Source organism: Monodelphis domestica, chromosome 2 (assembly GCF_027887165.1).
Source record: "Monodelphis domestica isolate mMonDom1 chromosome 2, mMonDom1.pri, whole genome shotgun sequence".
NCBI lineage: Eukaryota > Metazoa > Chordata > Mammalia > Didelphimorphia > Didelphidae > Monodelphis > Monodelphis domestica.
The window spans coordinates 371,280,059-371,300,245 of record NC_077228.1 but is presented as its reverse complement, the minus strand read 5'-3'; positions in this window follow the sequence as shown (position 1 = coordinate 371,300,245).

Below are 20,187 nucleotides of genomic sequence, written 5' to 3'. Positions count from 1 at the left end.
TTTTATGCTATTTCAGAATTGTGAACTAATAAACGACTTTGACTAGCTTACTAATTTCCTGGTCACAACCTACTGAATCTGAATGAATATTTTTGAGATTCCTCATAAACACAATTTTTAACATAAAAAAATACACATTCACTCTTTCTCCAACAAATCCATTGGGGACTGCCATAATTAAAAACAATACCAATGAAATGAGTTTCTATAAAAATTTCATTTTTCATATTCAATACTTGTTAAATATGCAAATATATTAAAATATTATACAAGTATAATTGATACAAATGTGTATTCATCCAAGTGACTTTGTTACATAACAATTGACAGGCATCAATCCTCCACCTGAGCTAAACATTGCCATTACCAGTGAATGCAGACTCTAGAAGAAATGACTACTATTAAGTAAAAATTGGTTATAGTTGACAAAAATGAATAACTAGTTATAATTTAAATTATTTACTTTTCTACTGGTTAATGACAAGTGCTGCATTAAATGATAGCTGCATCAAGTTCAATTGTTCCTTCATTGTGAACAATGATTACATATAGATTAATTTTATAAGCAAAGATTCTTTTCAGATGTGACCTTCTTCTTTTCTGCCACCCACACATTAATTATGCTTTCACAGAAACTCAGCTGAATGATGGACTGACATGATGGACAGTGTCACTAACCAGTTCATTAAAAAATCCACTACAGGGGGCAGCTGGGTAGATTGGTAGCTTGGTGGTTGAGAGCCAGGCCTAGAGATGTGAGGTCCTAGGTTCAAATCTGGCCTCAGACACGTCCCAGCTGTGTGATCCTGGGCAAGTCATTTAACCACAATTGCCTAGCCCTTACCACTCTTCTGTCTTGGAGCCAATACTGTGGCAAGGGTTTAAAAAAATCCACTACATAGAAAAATAATAACATGATCAGATGATAAATTTAAATCAGAAAATAGCCTTCATATTGCAATGAGGGGCAATATAAGGTTTCTTTCTGAAGATTTGTGCTGGTCCATGATGGTTTCAGGATGACTTGTAATGTGTATACAAGCCCTCATGTGATTGAGATTTACGAGATCTTAGATAAGTCATTTAACTTACTGGGCTTCAGTTTTCTCATCTATTTGAATGAAAAGGTTTGAACTATATGACCTTTAAGTTCCCATCCATCTCTAAATCTATGACCCTCTAATTCCTGGAATGATTCTCTTTATCTCTACAGAACAAAACTAGCAGTGATGGGTATAAAGTTCAGGGAAGCATATTTAAGGGGATAAAAGAAAAATCCCAACAGCAATTAGAGATGTACAAGAAAGGAATGGGGGGTTTTGGAAATTGATGAATTCTCCCTCTCTGAAGTTTTCGTGCATGAATTGGAAGACCATTTGTTAGGGATTCTGAAGATTTGTGTTAAGAGTAACCCAGAACACATGGCCTCTGAGGTTCCTTCCAATTCAAGATTCCAATTCAGTCTGCTTCTATTCTTACTATGAGGTGGTCTACTCAGTTAAATGCTTAGTAAGTTGTGTTTAAATGAATGAACGAATGAATGAATGAGCTAAGTAAGCAGTTATGTGCAGGACAGAGACAGACATTCCCTCTATAAGTATTTAATTAAACTTGCCTTTTGGCTCACACACAGAAGAACTCATTATTTCCATTCTGAAAGTGGACATTAATTTAAATCCCTTTGTTCTTCTAAGTGGGTGACACTGTACCTTTTAAAAGTTCACTTAGCATTATTTGGCTATTTCTTTTGAAGAGCCTCCTTCCACTGGAACATAGCAATCTTCTTTATGATAGGTTAGAACACATGTTTTCTTCATTGACGGGTGCTTAAAGATTAGTCACAATTGCATCAGTTTTGAAATGCCTGACCGTTGTTGGGCAAAAGCAACTGATAACACAACACTTTTTGAAGAGGTGTTAATACAATGAGGAAAGAGTCATTTTCCCTTTTAGTTTGGTTGCTTTTAAAAGCACTTCAATTCTGAATGTCCAAGAAAGACTAGACAAATAACAAGCACAAAGCTTTGGGGTTTTAAAAAGCACTTTCCCTCTGAAAATTATCAAAATAAGCTCAAAATTATACAGACAAATAGCTAAGAAGCTCATGTTAAATTCTTTCAAATAAATGAATTAAGCAAAACCAAAGAAATTCAATAAACATTTATTAAATGCCTACTATGTGTTAGAGGGGAAAAAAGGGATTTTGGATAGGAGAATACATTGTTTTTATTAAGTGAGGAATAGCAATGTGAAAGTGTTTAATAAGCATTTGTGCCCACTTTTGATCATTCAACATGTGAACAAATTAAACTATTACAAGGACTCAAAAAGACATTAAAAAATTAAATAAAATTAGCATCTCCATGTACAGAGGCCAGCAAAAGAGGATTTTACATGCAACTGACAGTCTCTATCATGCACAGCTTGCTTTTCTTTGAAAATATAATAAATTCACCATATGATTTCCAAAGATGTTCCACTTGTCTATGATTCTTTTTGGTCTTCCTTCTGTTCCCTGCTTTGCATTAACAGATCTTCAGTACCCCTCTTTTCTTTATTCTTTCTTTCTTTTTTCTTGATGACTCCATCCTTCCCAAACCCTCAAATGAAAACAAAAACAAAAACAAAAACAAAGGTCTGGTAACATCTGTATAATCAAGCAAAACAAATATCCATATTGGCTATGCCTTATTCTGCATCTTGAATCCATCACTTTTCTGTCAGGAAGTAGATAGGATCCTTCATTTTAGGTCCTCAAAAGGGCATCACTAAGAATTCTAAAGACTTGAAGAAGAAATTGAAAACCCTAGGGTAGTGATGTTGAAACTATGGCATGGGTTCCAAAGATGGCATGCACAGTGTTCTCTGTGGGCACTTGTGCCCTCCCTGCCCCCTGGCCCTCTCCAGAGTTCATTACTAGAAAGGCAGAGGGACTCAGGTGGAGCTGCTCTCTTCCTTCTCGCCATCATGCCTTATGACATTTTTCCATGTCACTTGCTCTGTCCAACAGATCAATAGGAGCACACAGGGGATAAGGTGAGTGGCTCACAGGCAGCAGAGCTGGAGGGAAGCAGAGCACTAGGGCCACTCCCCTCCCCCTCTTCATCTGCACTGAGGACATTTCTCTCATCCCCTGCCCCTCTACTCTCCTCTGTCTAGGATAAGGGGGTATGTGGGGCAAGGTGGGGAGGGGCTGGGGCTTGGCACTAGGTCTCTGTGGGAGGCATGTTGTGGCATTGGGTCTCAAAAAGGTTCTCCATCACTGCCCTAGGGGGAAAAGTGGTGGTGTCTTAATCACTCCCTCCACTGGAAGGAAGGGGTTTCAGAAAAGAAAGGAAGATTTGGTAAATGAACAGCTAGAGAAGAGGATCTGAGGGGATTTTGGATTTTTTGATGGGCTCTTTTCCAAAGGTGGCCCAAGAAAGGCTGGGGAAAATATATTAAATTCTTGTTGATCGATTGATTTGCCTAGAGTCTTAAAAATCTGATCAATAGAAACTTAAGACAAAAAGGAAAAGGGAAGAAGAAAACTGACTATGCATATCTATCAAATTAGATAGTAGATTGAAACTATAATGTGGAAAGAAGAATAGCAGTAGATACAATTCAAAGAATGAGCCCACCTTTACAGCCTCAGATTTCAAAGTTGAAATCAGATCCAAATACAGCAAACTAGAGATGCAAAGAAGCAAATTTGTCCTTACTTGGTGGGAAAGATTTCATAACTGGAATATAGTCATGGGCTAGCAAAAATTATTCAAAAGGAATAGGATGGGTAGAGGTGTGTGTGGGACATGGGATAAGGGACAGAGTAGCATTACACAAAGAGAATATATACGCATAAAGCAATCCAGGAACCAAAGTGAGGAAGCTTAGTGAAAAACATGTGGGTGAAGATAATAGAGAAAGAAACAGAAGCAATATTTTTATTGGAGCATTTAACAGACCAAGTAGATAAAAAGATGAAATAGATGAGAAATTTAGAAAACCAATTTCAAGCCTCACTCAGAAGTATGATATTGTAATGATGAGGTACTTTAATTATCTGGACATATGCTGGATCTTCTCTCTACCCAAAGCAGAGTAGCTAATAATTTCTTGACTCATCTCAGTGATAATTTCATCCTTCAAAAGGTGAAGGAACTAATGAGAGAACAACTGTTGAAGGATTTAATTCTCAAAAATGTAGAAAATATGGTCCTCGAAGTAGAATAATGGGAACTTTTGGAGGAAATGGCTGGTGGCCAACTCCATCTCAGAATTCACATGAGGGATAAAGAAAAAAGCTGGGCGTCGTTTGGTTTGCACATTTGATTTTTTGAAAGCAGATTTCAGGGATAAGAAAGAGTCTATGAACTAAAATCCTATAGAGGGATTCAGCCTCTGAGGAATGGAAAGAATTTTTAAGAATAAAAATCTGAGAAGAAAAAGAGAAACTATTTCAGTGAAGAAGAAAAGGGAAAGATTATTTAAAAAGAAAGATACAGATACACAGAGAACTTATTGACTAAATTTTTTAAAAAAGATATATAGAAGATAGAAGCAAAGACAGGTAACAGGATGAATGTAAAAATGTGGCATGATGGTATAAGAATAGTGTCAGGAGTACTTAATTTCACAGAATCTAAAGAGAAATACTAAAGGAAAGAGAACCTTAAAAAAAAGCTTTATTGGGGATGCAGCTATGTGTCTCAGTGGATTAGACAGTTGGGCCTGAAGACAGAAGGTCTTGGGTTCAAATCTGAATTCAGACACTTCCTAGATCTGGGACTCTAGGCAAATTAGTGTTAATTAGTGTTAATTTGCCTAGAAACACTGTTTCCTAGCTTTTATGGCTCTTCTGCCTTAGAAACAATACATAGTATTAATTCTAAGATGGAACTTAAGGGTTTTTAAAAAAGGGAAATACTGGGGAAAAGACAAGGATCAAACAAGAGACAAGGCAGTCATTCGAGGTAGATATGACAATTCAATAAAGGACAATGATGAACTCAATTGTTATTTTGCTTCTATTTTTTTCTGCCAAGGCAAATGTTCTTGGACTAACAAAGAGAAAATTAAAATGATCAATTGAGCTGAAAAAAAAAAGCCAAGATAAGTTAGAAGATAATGAGAGAGTGGTGCTTGATGAATTCAAGTCAGGCCCATAAAAACTTCACCCCAGCCTAGTGAAGGAACTAATAGATGTGAGGGTTGAGTCACCGTCAGTGATCTTTGAAGATCTTGTAGAATGTGACAGATACAAGACTGGAGAAAGAGAAATATTTTCCCCATTTTAAAGAAGAGAGTAAATTTTACTTTGGCATTCAACTTTTTATTTTTAGCAAAATCTAGAGCATTAAAAAAAAACCTTTACTTTCCACTTTAGAATCAATACTAAGAATTGGTTCCAAGGCAGAAGAGCAGTGAGGACTAGGCAATTGTGGTTAAATGACTTGTCCAGGATCACACAGCTAGGAAATGTCTGAGGCCAGATTTGAACATTAAGACCTCCCATCTCCAATGCGTGGCTCTGTGTCCAATAAGCCACCTAGACGTCCCATGTAGTGTATATTTTTAAAGGGATGATTAGTGAATGTCTGGAAAAGAAAGTGGTGATAAAAAAAATAACATGTAGGGGACAGACAGGTAGGTGGCTCAGTGAATCAGAGATGGGAGGTCTTGGGTTCAAATTTGACCTCTGACACTTCCTAGCTGTGTGACCCTGGGCAAGTCACTTAACCCCCATTGCTTAGCCCTTACTGCTCTTCTGTCTTGGAACCAATACACAGTATTGATTTTTTTTTTTTGAAAAATTTATTTAGGCAATTTAGAACATTATTCTTTGGTTACAAGAATCATATTCTTTCCCTTCCTCCCCTCCCCCCACCCCTTCCTGTAGCCCACGTGCATTTCCACTGGGTATTACATGTGTCTTTGATCAGAATCCATTTCCATGTTGTTGATGTTTGCACTAGGATGATCATTTAGAGTCTACGTCCCCAATCATATCCCCTCGACCCATGTATTCAAGCAGTTGTTTTTCTTCTGTGTTTCTACTCCCACAGTTTTCCTCTCAATGTGGATAGTGTTCTTTCTCATACATCCTTCTGGGTTGTTCAAGATTGCTGCACTGCCACTAATGGAGAAATCCATTACATTTGATTGTACCACAATGTATCAGTCTCTGTGTACAATGTTCTCCTGGTTCTGCTCCTCTCACTCTGCATCAATTCCTGGAGGTTGTTCCAGTTCACATGGAATTCCTCCACTTTATTATTCCTTTGAGCACAATAGTATTCCATCACCAACATATGCCACAATTTGTTCAGCCATTCCCCAATTGATGGCATCCCCTCGTTTTCCAATTTTTTGCCATCACAAAGAGAGCAACTATGAATATTCTTGTACAAGTCTTTTTCCTTATTATCTCTTTGGGGTACAAACCCAGCAGTGCTATGGCTGGATTAAAGGGCAGACAGTCTTTTAGAACCCTTTGGGCATAGTTCCAAATTGCCCTTCAGAATGGGTGGATCAATTCACAACACCACCAGCAATGCATTAGTGTCCCAACTTTGCCACATCCCCTCCAACATTCATTACTTTCCTTTGCTGTCATATTAGCCAATCTGCTAGGTGGGAGGTGGTACCTCAGAGTTGTTTTGATTTGCATCTCTCTGATTATAAGAGATTTAGAACACTTTTTCATGTGCTTATTAATAGTTTTGATTTCTTTATCTGAAAAATTGCCTATTCATCTCCCTTGACCATTAGAGAATGGCTTGGTTTTTTGTATGGTTGATTTAGCTCTTTATAAATTTGAGTAATTTTTTGATTTTTGTCAGAGGTTTTTGTTATGAAGATTGTTTCCCAACTTGTTGCTTCCCTTCTAATTTTGGTTGCATTGGTCTTGTTTGTACAAAACCATTTTAATTTGATGTAATCAAAATTATTTATTTTACATTTTATAATTTTTTTTCTAACTCTTGCTTGGTCTTAAAATCTTTCCTATCCTAAAGAATTAGGAAGAGAAATTCCATTTAAAATCACCCTAGACAATATAAAATACTTAGGAATCTATCTGCCGAGACAAACACAGAAACTATATGAACACAACTACAAAACACTCTCCACACAATTAAAACTACATTTAAACAATTAGAAAAACATTGACTGATCATGGGTAGGATGAGCTAACATAATAAAAATGAGAATTCTACCCAAATTAATTTACTTATTTAGTGCCAGACCCATCAAATTACCAAAATTTTTTTTGCTGAAATAGAAAACACCATAACAAAGTTCATTTGGAAGAACAAAAGATCAAGGATATCCAGGGAAATAATGAAAAAAAAAATACAAAGGAAGGTGGCCTTGTAGTCCCAGATCTCAAACTATACTCTAAAGTAGTGGTCATCAAAACAAGATGGTACTGACTAAGAGACAGAAAGGAGGATCAGTGGAATAGATTTGGGGTAAATGACGCAGCAAGACAGTCTATGATAAGCCCAAAGATTCCAGCTTTTGGGACCAAAAAACTGCTGGGAAAATTGGAAGACAGTATGGGAGAGATTAAGTTTGGATCAACATATAACCTACACCAGGATAAACTCAGAATGAGTGAATGACTTGAATATAAAGAAGGAAACTATAAGTAAATTAGGTGAACACAGAATAGTACACAGTATTGATTCTAAGATGGAAATTAAGGGCTTAAATATTAAAAAAAAAATAAAGGTAGGGTAGCTGAGTAGCTCAGTGGATGGAGAGGTAGGCCTAGAGATGGGAGCTCCTGGGTTCAAATCTGACCTCAGACACTTACTAGCTGTGTGACGTTGGGCAAGTTATTTAATCCTCATTGCCTAGCTCTTACCACTCTTCTGCCTTGGATTCAATACACAGTATTGATTCCAAGACAGAAGGTGAGGGTTTATTAAACAAATAAACAAACAAACAAATAAATAAAAGTCAAGTAAGCAGCCTGCTACAAATGTTTTAAATGACTCCCATAACCACTCACTATGGATTCCAAAGTTTCCCCTGGTGGTTTGTGCATGCCCTATTGAATGAAATGAATAACTGCCATGTCTTTTATGGTTTACTAGAATTTGAAACCTTCTATCCCTTAACTTTGCCTCTTACTATATGGACATTAGAGTAGACACTACTTGTTGCCTGGGAAGTATGAGGATTTGTGGATCTGTCCAGTGAGAACTTACCACCAAGTTTTTCCCAATGCTTAGTATGGGTTTCTTATGAAATCATGTACTTCAATGAGTGCTAGTTAATAGTGAGATGTTGGTGTAATAGCGTGGGCTCCCCACAAAAGCAGACACACATGCTGGAATGATGTGTATAGAATTTTTTGCTAAGTATAGAATCAGCAAGTAAATAAACTATTCAATAAGGAGATGATGTATAATTAAAAAAAATCAATGTTTCCACTAATCCAGTAAAAGGCTGCTCTTCTCCCAGAAATTCTCCTAGGTAAAGAATTGGAAATTGAGGGTCTGTCCATCATTTGGGGGATGGTTGAACAAGTTGACGTATCTGATTATGGGAACTGTGGGCTATACTATTGTGGGAATACTATTGCTCTATAAGAAATAAGAAGCAGGATGATTTAAAAAAAAACCTGGATAGACCCCATGAACTGATGCAAAATGAAGTGAGCAAAACCAGTAGAACATTGTACACAACAATATTGTATGCTGATCAACTGTGAAAGACTTAGCTATTCTCAGCAGTACAATGAAGGATTTGTGATGAAGCTTGTTATTCACCTTCAGAGAAAGAACTGATGGAGTCTGAATACAGACTGAAGCACACCATTTTCCACTTGTTGTGTGTGTTTGGTTTGATATGAATCTTCTTTTACAACATGACCAACATGGAAATATGTTTTGAGAGATCATACGTGCATAACTGATATCAAATTGCTTACCAATTCAGGGAGGGGGAAAGAAGGGAGGAAGGAGGAAGGGAAAGAATTTGCACCTCAAAATTTTGGAAAACATGTTAGAAATTATTATTTGGAAAATGTAATTGGGAAAGAAAAAATATTATAGACAAAAAAGAAGAAGAAATCTCTCCCAGACCTAGGAACCACCTACACTTGAGAGTCCTGGGATATGCACAAATTAATTCCTCCATTAATTGCTTCCATTCAGTAGACAAAAAGTTCAATAACATAATTTCCACAGGATATTTGACTCATACTTCCTGTAGACATGATCATTAGAAGCAGAAGCAAAAACCATGGAGTCAGCAGTGAAGCTTACTTATGGCACTGGAGTGTGAAATGGAATATTCAGTGAAAACTGGAACTCGGGAAGGTTGCTGCTTCCCCATTCAGATCATTGGTGGGTCATTTGACCTGATCTGGCTGTAGCTCGAACCAACCCATCATGGAGTGGCTTGGGGGGAATTGGCAGCTAGCCTCGGCAAGAAGCAGACCTTGAATCCCCCTCACCTGGAACTTTACCATCCATCACTGTCTCTGCTACTGACAAAGGCACATCTTCTCTCTCTTACTAAGCCCAGAGCTCCTGCTGCTCTTGGCAGGAGGGAGAAAAGACTGCTGTTAAGTAGAGGGACATTATGTAGAGTTTACTTAGATTGGACCCAAACTTTTTTTTTTTGAAAATTTTATTTAGCCAATTTAGAACATTATTCCTTGGATACAAGAATCATATTCTTTCCTTCCCTCCCCTCCCCCACCCTTCCCGTAGCTGTTGCACAATTCCACTGGGTATTACTTGTGTCCTTGATCAGAACCTATTTCCATATTATTGATAATTGCACTAGGATGATCATTTAGAGTCTATATCTCCAATCATATCCTCCTCGACCCACAGAGTCAAGCAGTTGTTTTTCTTCAGTGTTTCTACTCCCACAGTTCTTCCTCTGGATGTGGATAGCATCTTTCTCATATGTCCCTCCAAATAGTTATGGATCATTGCATTGCTGCTAGTAGAGAAGTCCATTACATTTGATTGTGCCACAGTGTATCAATCTCTATCTACAATGTTCTCCTGGTTCTGCTCCTCTCATCAATTCCTGGAGGTTATTCCAGTTCACATAGAATCCCTCCAGTTTATTATTCCTCTGAGCACAATAGTATTCCATCACCAACATATACCATAATTTGTTTAGCCATTCCCTAATCGAAGAGCATCTCTTCATTTTCCAATTTTTTTGCCATGACAAAGAGCACAGCTATGAATATTCTTTTTTTTTTTTTAAACCATTACCTTCTGTCTTGCAGTCAATACTGTGTATTGGCTCCAAGGCAGAAGAGTGGTAAGGGCGAGGCAATGGGGGTTAAGTGACTTGCCCAGGGTCACACAGCTGGGAAGTTTTTGAGGCCAAATTTGAACCTAGGACCTCCCATCTCTAGGCCTAGCTCTCAATCCACTGAACCACCCAGCTGCCCCCTGAACACTCTTGAACAGGTCTTTTTCCTTATTATCTCTTTGGACCAAAACATTTGAAAAAGTCTTTTGCTCTATCCTTATGGACCTACTTGAAATGTGTCAGCAGGATGAACATATAAACTAAGTGGATTAAGAAATAGTTTGGGGCGGTACAATGATGGGTAACTCCTAACAACTTGGAAGTTACCTAGTGGAGGGTTTAGGGACCTTGACTTACTTCATTTTGTATTATTTAATAGTTTATGGGCAGCTAGCTGGCTCAGTGGATAGAATGCTGGGTCTGGAAGGTCAGGAAGACCTGATTTCAAATATGGTCTCAGATACTTCCTAGCTATTTGACCCTGGCCAAGTCTCTTAACCTCTGTTTGCCTTTTTCCACTGGAGAAGGCAATAGCAAACCACTCCAATATCTTTAAGAAAATCCACGAATAGTTTTGTCCATGGGATCAAGAAGATTTGGATACAACAGAAAACTGAAGAACATCATTTGGAATATTAAAGTTTTGCAAAACATTTAATATACATCATCTCATTTAACTTTCTCAGTAGGCATATGGGCATCACAGGTATTATTATCTTCATTTTGTAGATGAAGACACTGAATCTCAGAGAAATTAAGTGACTTGCCTCTGGTTATACACTTAGAAAGTGCCTGATACTTAGCTACTCTATTTTGAGTGGGGTATGGGAAGTAAACTCAGAATTGTTCTCCATATAGACAGGCAGAGAGAGTGACAAGGGGAAGGGGAGAGAGAGAATGAGGGGGCAGGAGAGAGAGTTTTCATTTTCCACAGGTGGAAATTGAAGTACAGAAAGATTGATTTGATTAGAATCACACAGCAACCTAAATGTAGAACTAGAAATTGAATTTGGACTTCCATGATATCTCACAGGCTTAGGCTTAACTTTTTACTGCATTTTTGGGGGAAATGAAAAAAACCCAACTGTTTTGGTAAAAAAATTCTAACTATTAGTATGTTTTTAAAAGAAATGGTATATAATTTCTCCATTAAATGGTATAGTGGTAGAGCACTGGATTTGGAGTCAGATCATCAAGCTTTAAATTTCAACTCTGCCAGTAAACAAGTTATACTGTGAACTTCAGTTTCCTCCTATAAAATGATGGGTTTGGACTAAACTTCAAAGTTATCTTCCAACATCAAATATCTGATCCTTTCACATACAGAGGAAAATTCCTTGTCAAAGACTTTGTCAAAGTATATGGGGGAAAATGGGAACACTAATATTGTGGAACTGTGAACTGATCCATCAGTTTTGGAGGACAATCTGGAATTATGCTCAAAGAGTTATAAAAGTTGTTAAAAAAAAAAGAAAGTGCCTGAGGCAGTTTTTGAACTCTCTCCTGACTGCAAGTGTAGAATTCTTAACTATTCCACACTGCCTCCTTTCAAATATGTACACACATATCTATAAACACATATACATAGTCATATAACCTTCCTGGACTATAATTTCCTCATCTGTAAGTTGAACTAAACTCCCTCTGAGATCTTTTCTGTGTCTATATCCTGGGTTCTAGTCCTAGCTCTTCTGCTTTCTACTTTCATGACTTTGGCTGAGTTATATAAACTCTTTGGGTCTCAGTTTCCATGGCTGAAAAAGGGGGAGGTTAGCTTAGATGACGTTTGAGAACCCGTCTGGTTCTAAATCTAGAAGAGTAAGCTCTCATGATTTTATCTTCTAAAGGATAATGGTTTTTCTTCATACTTAGAGAGGATCAAAGTGATATCATTGGTGGTATCTTTTGACAGGAGGAAGGGAAAGAGGGAGGGACAGAATTTGGAACTCAAAATTTTAAAAAATGACCATTAACTGACTGGATTTCAGCGAGGCAAAGATGCTGCAAAGTCAGTGGCCTCAGTCTCTCTCCCAGAATCCTTGAAGTTCAGTGACAAGACAAAAGATAGGAAGCAGCAGATGGTCTTGGTGTCTCTGATGTCTGACCAAGCTCTAAGTGTTCCACACCACCTGCTTCAGCCACCCTCATGGCTGTTGGAATAAATTATTCTCAGATGCTTCTTTTGCTAGGAGGAGTCTTCACACACCTTGGGCAGACACCCTGCTAAATCATTGACAGGTTGGATGCCTGTTGGTTACTCTCAAACTGGGTTAGCTCACCTGTTGAGATGGTTTACTGGGCTGTGGTCACAGTGCATGCTACAGTTTCTTGGAGCCACAAGTGAGAGTTGGGTGGCAGGTGGTCACCTGGAGGAAAGCTGCCCTGAAAGGGGCTCAGCAATTCAGCACACCAGAGGTACTGATCTTCCCTGAACACCCCATTCACCGAAGGCACAATAAACTACAGATGATAAACCAATCACAGGAGAAGTGTCATGAAGTTGTCATCAGAGAAATGTACACCAGAAAAAAGGCTCTGATTTTCTATTGAGAGGGAGGAGCAGCCAATGAATAGCCCAGCCCTTGTGTTTTTAATTAGCAACATTGCAACATTTGTGTATAATTGATTTCTAATTAATTGTTTGCCTTATCGAGAAAGGAGGGAGGGAAAGAGGGAAGGACAGAATTTGGAACTCAAAATAAAAAAAAATGACCATTAATTTTTTTAAACCTGTAATTGGGAAATTTTCAGGGTTGGCAACCAACCTCAGGAAGGATCCCAGCATGTCATGTGGACCCCTTGTGTTCAAATTATGGGAGGATATGGCTGAAGATCTTGTGGTACAGGCAGGTATAGAGGAGTCACAAATGGAATCTTTGGAAAGAATATCTCCAACAACATGATCACAGCCCACTGGACATATTGGAGTAATCATGTTCCTACAAACTTTGAAAATGGTTCTGAAGTCTCAAGATTTCAAGCAAATAATCTCCATTTCACCATGGAGTTTTCCTTCACCATATCTAAACTAAAACTAGCACAAGCTAAACTTTAATAACATCTCTCTGTTAAATAAGGAAGCTGTTGGGTAGATGACCAAAATCAAGAATGTTTAATATGGAAGGAGAATGGCAGCCACGGTACTGTGTTGTAAAATCAGTATAAATAAGACTTAATGTCCCGCCCTTCCTGGCCTTACTTGTGGACCTAGAACTAGATGGTTCTGGTATTAGCCGTTGTTGCATCATGTGAAAATAGACTTCACAAAGTGAATTTCTGTGTAAGTCAGGAATTAAAGCCAGACTGTAAGGTAGGCACGTAAGACTTCTTTAGCACCTATAAAGAGCTTTTGTTGACTTTTAGAGATGTAAACTTTTTTTTTTTTAACAACGCCCACATGAATTGGGATTTTTGAACAGTGGTGACATACAGGTTAAACCAAAGAGGAGGCCTAAACAAGAAATCATTGGTTTGCACCTCTGGCGCGAAGTGCCCCCTAAAACATCCTACATGATTCTTCCTTGTGGAACACACGATGGGTGCAATACACTAGTAGAAATGCAATTTTGCATTGGAACAGAGGACTGGTCAGATACAGAGAGGACATTAAGCAAAAAACCAAAACATTTTCTCGTCCTTTTGCTAATGCTTTTGAACTTTTTTTTCCTTGCTGAGTTTGGCTCTGAAACATGGGGATCTTTCTCCCCCCTCAAATCAAAGTCTGCCCATTCCTTGGATCAAATTACATACTGTAGCTCACAATGGTACTTTTGTGTTTGAAGGCTCCGGTATGTATATAAATGAACATTCAGGATTCGCGTATGCTTTTACAGAATTTCAGATTGCTGAGGGCTTTGATTTTCAGGCAAGATGTTGACATAATTTCCCCTTCATCCTGATAATTTGGTCTGCTAACCATTGGCAAATGCTGCTTCCTCTCCTCTCTGCATTGATGGGAACTTTGAAACAGGATATTTCTCGGCTAGTTATCAGCATAGCATGATGTATTATGCCAAGTAGGACTTATTTTATACCTGTCATAGATCCTTTCTTACCTGTGGATTAACACTGACTAACTTTTCATTCCCTCTTTCCACCTTTCCCGGAGAAGAAAGGAGGTTCCTCTGGAATTCTGGGCATGTTTGAAGTGCTAATGCATTGACCATTTTTCACCCTGGGAAAGAAACCAGATCTCTCCTTTTTTTTTATTTTCTTTCCCAATGATCAGTGTTTGGTTAAATGGAGTGAATCTCTTCAGTATTTTTACTCCTAGACATGCTTATCATGAATGGATTCTGCAAGGGAAGACTAGTTTTCTGAAAAATTGTGGGAGAGTGAGCAAAATTCTTACATAGTTTCTAAGTTCCACTGATAAATTGCAGCCTTCTTGAGGGCAAAGTTCTGGGCTTCTAAGCATTCCCCTCTGGAAGAGAGCTTCTAGGTCATCTTGCCCAAGTTCCTTTGTTTTACAGATAAAGATCCTGAGGTCCTGAGGATCAAATCACTTGCCCAAAGTAACCCAAGTGGTAGGTAGCAGAACTAAGATTTGAATCCAGGATCACAGGATAATGCATTCTAAAACTAGAAGGGATCCCAAGAACATCTAGTCCAACTTTTATTTTTTTAATAAATTAGTTAATTAAAAAAACCATCTTTTTTCTTAGTAACAACTCTAAGACAGAAGGGCAAGGACTAGGCAAACAGGGTTAAGTGACTTGCCCAGGGCCACATAGCTAGGAAATTTCTGAAGCCGGATTTGGACCTAGGTCCTACCCACTCCAGGCCTGACACTTTATCCACCATACCACCTAGTTGCCTCCCTTTTATTTTATTGATGAAAAAACTGAGCCCAAGGAAATTGAGTTGCTCAATGGCATATGGGCTGTAATTTTCAGACGTGAGAATTTAGCTCATATCCTCTGACTCAAACTCAATAAATGTTCATTAAATTAAATTGTGAAACCAAATGGAGATGCTGTTTATAACTAAAGATAGCATTTTACAACAGATATCACACAATTGCTTTCATGTACTATGAGTCCTACTCAAGGACTACAACATTTGGAAGGGCGTTGTACTATTTGGGGCTCACCTAAACCTAGGCACCAGCTATACATTTTTCCCCAGGAGCTTTTGTAGCATAGAACTCTTCTGTTTAGTGTCTTCCCTTTTCATGTTATTCCAGAGTCTTCCCAAAGATAATGATGTGATCAGCTGGTCAAATATACATTTATTAAGCACTTACTATGTGCAAGGCACCATGCTAAGGCATACCAATATTTTGTTTAGTTGTTTTTTTTTCCAGGTAGGTCTGATTCTTAATGACTTATTTTGGGGTTTTCCTGATAAAGATACTGGAGTGGTTTGCCAGTTCCTTCTTCAGCTCCTTTTACAGATGAGGAAACTGAGGCAAGCAGGGAGAAGTGATTTGCCCAGGGTCACGCAGCTAGTAAGTGTCTGAGGCCAGATTTGAACTCAGGAAGATGAGGCTTCATGACTTCAGACTTGGCACTTTTATCTACTGAGCTTCCCAGATGCCCAAGGTAGCAAATCTAACAGGTAGTTAATTTCTTCAACTATATATCAGGCTTTAGTAAGAGACGCATGTCTTCGAGTTGCTTTGGGGCACGCACTCAATGTTTAGCATACTCCTGCTTCTCCATACTACCCTTTCCCAGTGATTCTCTTCAGCTTTTAAAGGTCTTCATAAACCGGCCTTAATATACCTTTTCAGCTTCATCAGACATTACTTTCTCTCTTATGTTCTGGAATGTAGCCAAATTGGTCTGCTCTCTATTTTTACCCCTATCCCTCATCCAGGGCACCACACCTCTACTTTTTATGTCTGTCTTATGATTGGTCCCATTTCTGGAATGCACTTCTTCACCCCCTCCTCATAAAGTCCCTCTCTTCCTTCAAGGTACAGCTGAAGCACCACCTTCTGCATGAAGTATTTCCTGATTCTCCTAACCAGCTATTAATACCCCTCCCATGTGATCTAGTGTTTAACTACCTTGTATTTGTTCACTTAATATTCATTCTACATATACTTATATCTATATGAATTGTTTCCCCCGTTAGAATGCAAACTCTTAAAATTAAAAGCCTTTTCAATAGTATCAGGGACAATGCAAGGATGCTTATTATCACCATTATTATTTAACATAGCATTAGAAATGCAATAAACTAAGTAAGGGAAATACTACAACAATAAACTAATGAAGAAAAATAAAAGGAATATGTATAGGCAAAGAAGAAACAAAAATATTCCTTTTTGCACATGGTATGATAATTTACTTGAGAAATTTTTGTCAAATAAAATTAATTGAAATAAAAAATTTTACAAAATTTTAGGATATAAATCAACACAAATCAGTACTCCTATATATTGTTAACAAAATTTAGCAGAAAAGGAAAAAGACATTCCTTCAAAAATAACTACAGAATATAGAAAATACTTGGGAAGATATCTACAAAGACAAATCCAATAAATATATGAATTCAGCAACAAAATACTCTTTGTAGATAGGATGTCACATCTAAATAATTGGAATAATATTAATTGTTCAAGAGTAGGTTGAGCCAATTAAATAAAATTATAATACTGTTTAAATTAACTTACCAATTCAGTATCACACCAATCAAACCACTTGATGATTATTTTATGGAGCTAGGAAAAATAATAATGAAATTCATATGGAGGAATAAATATCAAGAACCTTAAGGGAAATAATGAAAAAAGTGGGAAGATAACCTAGGGATATCAGATCTCAAACTACATTAAAAAGAAGTAATAATTAAGATAATTTGATACTATTTAAAGAATAGAGGTTGATCAGTAGTACAAATTAGAAACAACATACAGAGGTGGACAAATATGGTACCTGAAGACCAAATGATTTCAATTTATCAGAAATAGTTTAGAAAATTGGAAACCTGTCTGACAGAAAGTTGGTATTCATATGATTAAAATTATCTTAAGACTGATTTTTGGTAGGAATATAAGTTTATTGAATATATCAGGTTTATTGGTTAGGCCAGCATCATAACCAGCATAATAAAGTGATAAAGGGTTGCTTCTCATGATCAAGGACCACCTGAGTTGCCTCAGGCAGTCTAATAAATAGATTTTTAGGAGTTCATTATTCAGCCCCTCCCTTTACCATTCTAATGCATATTTAATTGGTGTAAAAATAATAAGTAAATGAATTGATTATTGATTATATGCTGATTAGATACTCTGCTTGCTGTGCTTACAAAGTATCTTCTGCTCTCACCACTCTGAAAGTCCAACTGCCACAGAAAAACTGTTACCCCTTCCCCAACACACTGCAACATTTGAAAGTGACACTGTCTCAACTCTGTTTCAAACTCCAATTCTTTCTCAAGCCAGTTTCTCTACTTCTTATCTCTAAATGAATATAACAAGACTTAATTTCTAATATCATCCTTATATAGCTATTTAAGCTAATTAATCTTATAGCTTAATTAAGAGATGATCCAACATTCGATCCACCCCTCCCCATATCTATAGCATGGGAAACATGTACTCAGGAAAAGAACACTTGTCCTCTTCATTTATTAAACAAATTCTGTTAAAAAGGAAGACATTTTTTGAAATTCCAAAGGACAAAGAAAATGCAAAAATCAGCAGATTAAATTGTATCTCTGACCCAGATCCGAGACACTGGAATTCAGAGTAATTCTCCCTAATATATAGGAATTAATACAGTAAATGAAAAATAAATTCTCACAGTATACAGGAACATCTCATGCTGAATGCCAAGAGAATACGTGACTAAGATATAAAAGTTGACATCTTAAATAAATTAAAGGATCAAGGCAGAAATTGACTTTTCAATTTGTGTATAGGGGTAGAATTCCTGACCAAACAAGGGAGAAAGAGGATCACAGAATATAAAATGGACAATTTAAATTTTATAAAATTTGAAAGTTGTGATACAGATAAAACTAAAGTTATTGAAATTAGAAGGGAAACAAGTGGGGAAAATCTTTCTGACATATTTCTGCAAAATAATCAGTGATATAGGACAAATAGATTCAAATCTATAAGAACAAAAGCTATCCACAAAACATAAATGGTCAAAGGCAATAACCAGGGAAAAAATTCAATCTATCAATAACTATACAAAGATGCTCCAAATCACTAATAATTAGAGATGTTAAAAGTAAAGCAACTCTCAAGTTTTACCCATAAGCTTTTCAAAGATAATTAAAGGGGTAAATGACAGATATTGGAGGAGCTATGAGAAAACAGCCACTCTGGTACACTGTTAGTGGGCCTATGAATTGGTCCAGCCATTGTGGAAAGACATTTGGAATACTGCCCAAAATGTTACTAAACTTTGAATACCCTTTGATATCATTATTAGGAATATACTCCAAGGAGATCAAAGAAAGATGCTGTCTTCAATAGTAGTGAAAAACTGGACAATAAGGAGTGAATACTTATTAGGAGATGATTGAACAAATTCTGGTGTATAAATGCAGTGGAATATTATTACACGATAAGGAATAATGTAATGGACAATTTCAAAGGAACTGGGAAGATAGCCATTTGGCATAGGAGATAGATTGCTGAGCATGGAATTAGGAAGAATTGAGTCCATATTCCATCTCAGATATTTATTAGTTGTGCTACCCTGGCCAAGTCAGTTATCTTGGACTATGCATATTTGTTTTGAAAGAGTATTTTCTGGTGGTTACTTTTTATTTCTTCTTCTTCTTCTTCTTCTTCTTCTTCTTCTTCTTCTTCTTCTTCTTCTTCTTCTTCTTCTTCTTCTTCTTCTTCTTCTTCTTCTTCTTCTTCTTCTTCTTTCTTCTTCTTCTTCTTCTTCTTCTTTCTTCTTTCTTCTTTCTTCTTTCTTCTTCTTTCTTCTTCTTCTTCTTTTTGTTATTGATGTTCATTTCATGAGAGGAATGAGATTGAGTATTATTTCATTCTTTGTATTTCATCTCCATGCTCAGCATAGTGCCTGGAAAATTGTAGGAGCTTAATCAATCATCAATCAATAAACAAACAAACAAACAAACAAATAAATGTGTGTGTGTGTTTACCAGTAATATAGGTTACATTTGACTCAGTTCTCTTGTAGGTGGTTGTCTTCTTCCAGAACCCTAGAGAAGATGCCAGAGACATCTCCTCTTGCTGCCCCTCAGATCTGACCAAGAAGAAACCAGCTCCTTCTTGAACTCACAAGGTCGCCTCCAAGAGTGGATATGTCCATCTTGTCATAGATTATTTTTAACCTAAGAACAGGAAAGGATCAATACAAAAACTGAAAAATTAGCCGGAAACTTATGTTAGTCTCTTTGATCTAGTTAACTTCTGGGCAAAGTCTCCATCATGCCAGGGTAGAGAAGAGCCAGTTTGGTGATCTCATAATTACATGGGCAACCTGAAAACATCCAAAAAAGCTGTGTTTCCATATAAATGAGGCATCCTCCTCCCCTTAATACTCCTCCTGTCACTAGGAGGGAGAGAACCAAATGACCACTCAGGTTTTTTCTGAGTAATATCAAAGTGAAGTCCTTTTAGCATTAGACCGTCTTGGGGTCAGAAATAGCAAAGAAGTTCTTCATCTACCAAAGGTTCAAATGCTAAGTCACCATTTCACTTGTGTCCCTAGAATTTTCTAGTAAACTCTAGGTGCATACTCTCTGTGATGGCCCTTATGGGCTAATCTAGCAATCTTTGGCAAAAATTAAAAATTTTGATAATTGTAGCTATTGTTGTTCAGTAGTTTCAGCCATGTCCAACTTTATATGACTCCATTTGGGGTTTTCTTGACCAACCTACTGGAGTGGCTTGCCATTTCCTTCTCTAGGTCATTTTACAGATGAGGAAACTGAGGCAAAAAGGGATAAGTGACTTGCCTGGAGTCACACAGC